This window comes from Littorina saxatilis, linkage group LG16 (assembly GCF_037325665.1).
Source record: "Littorina saxatilis isolate snail1 linkage group LG16, US_GU_Lsax_2.0, whole genome shotgun sequence".
NCBI lineage: Eukaryota > Metazoa > Mollusca > Gastropoda > Littorinimorpha > Littorinidae > Littorina > Littorina saxatilis.
This window is the reverse complement of record NC_090260.1, coordinates 46,310,906-46,314,553: the sequence shown is the minus strand read 5'-3', so window position 1 is coordinate 46,314,553 and position 3,648 is coordinate 46,310,906. Positions and strand designations below refer to the sequence as shown.

The following is a 3,648-nucleotide window of genomic DNA, read 5'->3' as shown; positions in this document are numbered from 1 at the left end:
ACCAGAGCTGACACCAACACGCGAAAACACGACCAACAAAACAAACAAATAAAGGTCAGAAAAGGGGCTGGCTACCTGACGGAATTTGAGTGGAGGGCGAGGAAAAATAAGGACCGAACCAAGAAGAAAACACAGTTGAACAAGCTGTGAACGATGTTAGCGGCTTGTCTAGAAGTGACAGGCGCCGCCCTGTCTGGTGCTTTTCTAATGTCCAGGCACGAAAAACAAAGGGGAAGTCAAAGTGTGTGTATGATTAGGAGGGGGCGGGGGGGGGGGGGCGAGTTGGAGGAGAAGGGGGGCGAGGGGGGTGAGAGGGACGATAGAAAGACCTGAAGGTGCATGCCGAAAATGCAATCAATCGCTCTCATTCTGCTGGGCTCCCCTCAGACACTCAATCTAGAGGGTCCCGGAACCCCTTACTTTAATGTAATGGGGATCCCTGGAACCCCTCCATGGAACTTTTGAGGGTCCCGGGACCCCACCTTTAATGTAATGGGGATCCCTGGAACCCCTCCATGGAACTTTTGAGGGTCCCGGGACCCCACCTTTAATGTAATGGGGATCCCTGGAACCCCTCCATGGAACTTTTGAGGGTCCCGGGACCCCACCTTTAATGTAATGGGGATCCCTGGAACCCCTCCATGGAACTTTTGAGGGTCCCGGGACCCCACCTTTAATGTAATGGGGATCCCTGGAACCCCTCCATGGAACTTTTGAGGGTCCCGGGACCCCAACTTTAATGTATTGGGGATCCGTGCAAACCCTCCATAAAGCTTTTGAGGGTCCCGGGACCCCCAACTTCGAGCCAGACAGCCAAGTTGACTGCCTTTCATGGGGTGTAGGCTAATAAAAAGTTTGAATAAAATGAAACGGGAATGAAGTGGGGGCAATACAAATGGGTGCGATCATTTTTTTGCCGAGTTTATTTTTTGACCCCTCCCCAATCCTTTGTCTGTATAGGCATGAAACCGTCGCGATATAACCTTGAACGGTTGAAAACGACGTTAAACACCAAATAAAGAAAGAAAGATAGGCATAAACAGTCATGATTCCTGTTTTATGTTCCTCAACAAACATGTGAAGGGTTTTAAAACACTTTCCGGAACATTGCATTGCATCTGAGAAAGAAAAAAAAAGTGACGATCCAACATGTTACCCGAAGTATGTCCCGTATGTAGACATTAGATCCTGAAAGTTGCAAGGCAATCATCCGGATCATTGCAGAAATGCAGCGCTTTTTGTCATGGTACCCTTCAAAATTGACTCTGTTTTTACCGCTCGTTCGATCGACACCTGCACCAGTAGGTAGGGCATAACACAAGGAAAACGTACGCTAGCGAAACAAAACAACCTGTCCTGGATAGATAATTGTTTTGTCGTTCTTCTCGTATGTAAATGTTGCCAAGTTGTGCCTATTCTGAATTTTCTTGGATTTTTGATTGGTACCTTACGTTTTTGTCAGGTCGAATCTGGGGGTGTCTTTATTTGAGCGGCGGTCAGCCTGAGGTGCACGAAGCGAGAGTGGGTGTCACCCACAAGGGGAAAAAACAAACCGCGGGGTCTGATTTGTTGAAATCAGTACAAATCTGGGGCGGGGATGTAGCTCAGTCGGTAGCGCGCTGGATTTGTATCCAGTTGGCCGCTGTCAGCGTGAGTTCGTCCCCACGTTCGGCGAGAGATTTATTTCTCAGAGTCAACTTTGTGTGCAGACTCTCCTCGGTGTCCGAACACCCCCGTGTGTACACGCAAGCACAAGACCAAGTGCGCACGAAAAAGATCCTGTAATCCATGTAAGAGTTCGGTGGGTTATAGAAACACGAAAATACCCAGCATGCTTCCTCCGAAAGCGGAGTATGGCTGCCTAAATGGCGGGGTAAAAACGGTCATACACGTAAAAGCCGTGGGAGTTTCAACCCACAAACAAACTACAAATCTAACTCCCACCCGGTTGGTAACCTTATCGTGCACCTCGGCCAAGGTGACCACTGTTATCCAGAAAGTGTGCCAGATAAGAAAGTGGAGTGCCTTAAATGGCATGGACAGTTTGAATGAAATAACGCGGGAATGAATGCTCTATTTGTGGTACGAAAGTTGTTGAAATATTTTGTGCACAGATTATTTAGTTTTTACAAAATAACATTACTGGATTTCTGATGACAGATGATCTGGGTTTTTTCATGTCTCATCTTTTGTTTTCAGGCGTGCTGCTGTCTGTCATGTCATCACCAAGCCATTGACTCCTGACACTCGCTGTTCTTCGTGTTTTTCTCTCTCCCACCAAGTCTTCAGTTGTCTGCACTATTAACCTGAGAAACTACGTCTGGGTTGTGATGAAAAGTGCCTTTAATTAACACCCGAGAAGGAATTGTGCTGTCGTGAAAGCGGCCCAGGATGTCTGATGTCAATAAGATGTGTTAAGAAATAGAACAGAAGACGTTCGACAAGGAGTCAATTTGAAGATGAACCTAATGACAGACTTCAAACATGTTGACCTAATAGTTCAGTTTGGATCACCGTGAAGAGTACTGCCAAAGAGACATTTCCTAGTGTAAAAATACTGAGTGAGGAAACATGTTTTCAGACTGAAGGAAAAGTATGTGATAGTCCGCGGTCTGAAGGGAAAGTATGTGATAGTCCGCGGTCTGAAGGGAAAGTATGTGATAGTCCGCGGTCTGAAGGGATACAAGAACCTTGTCGTTTATGCAAGTGTGCTAGGAGCACTGTAATAGTGTGCTAGGAGCACTGTAATAGTGTGCTAGGAGCACTGTAATAGTGTGCTAGGAGCACTGTAATAGTGTGCTAGGAGCACTGTAATAGTGTGCCAGGAGCACTGTAATAGTGTGCTAGGAGCACTGTAATAGTGTGCCAGGAGCACTGTAATAGTGTGCCAGGAGCACTGTAATAGTGTGCTAGGAGCACTGTAATAGTGTGCTAGGAGCACTTTAAAAGCTTTCCTATGCGCCAGTCTCAAAGTCAATTAACGAATGAATGTGACCAAGAGAATCCAATCATCAACTCGCTGAGTCGTTTGAGTCTGTAGTCATGAAAAGAAAAACTGTAGAGAACGACATAATCTTTGCTGTGCAACCTGAACCAAACGAACCTGTCCGTATTTGAGCGCACAGAAAAACGACGGAAAACCTGCAGCAACTGTAACGAATGATATGGTCACTATCATGTGACCTGGACCAACGGACAACCGACTTGACAAGCAGCCGAACTGAAAGAAATATGGATTGATAAGACTCCCGACAGTTAAGCCAAACAAGACTCCTTCAAACAACCACACCTGTCTTGACATGATTGACAAACCTGTAAAACAAACAAAAGCAACCGAAAAGCAGCCGAACTGAGAAAACAAATGCATTGCCGGACAGGGCTCCTAACCGTTAAGCCAAAACAAAACTCCTACTAGCCACTCCAGCTGTTTTAACATGATTTGACAAACCTGCAGAATAAACAAGAGCAGCCGACAAGCAGCCGAACTGAGACCAAAAAAAATGCATTGACAGGACTCCCAACCGTTGAGCAACAACAAAAAAAGACTCCTTCAAACCACCACAGCGGTTTTAACATGATTGACAAACCTGCAACACAATCATTAACCAGATTGACAAACCTGCAACACAATCATTAACCAGATTGACA

The 3,648-nt window shown here is 46.0% G+C and overlaps 2 protein-coding genes across 3 annotated transcripts in view; both read left to right on the top strand.

Moving 5' to 3' along the window:
* The window catches only part of LOC138949682 (ankyrin repeat and KH domain-containing protein 1-like), a gene marked incomplete in the record, with an annotated part of 43,337 nt that overhangs the window by 21,094 nt on the left and 18,595 nt on the right, over window positions 1-3,648 (top strand).
* LOC138949697 (uncharacterized) overlaps window positions 2,184-3,648 on the top strand; it is an 8,456-nt gene continuing 6,991 nt past the window's right edge. For both annotated transcript variants that reach the window (XR_011450401.1, XM_070321482.1), the window contains exon 1: window positions 2,184-3,648. This exon is cut by the window's right edge and continues 390 nt beyond it. The gene's annotated coding sequence lies outside the window, so the exon portion shown is untranslated.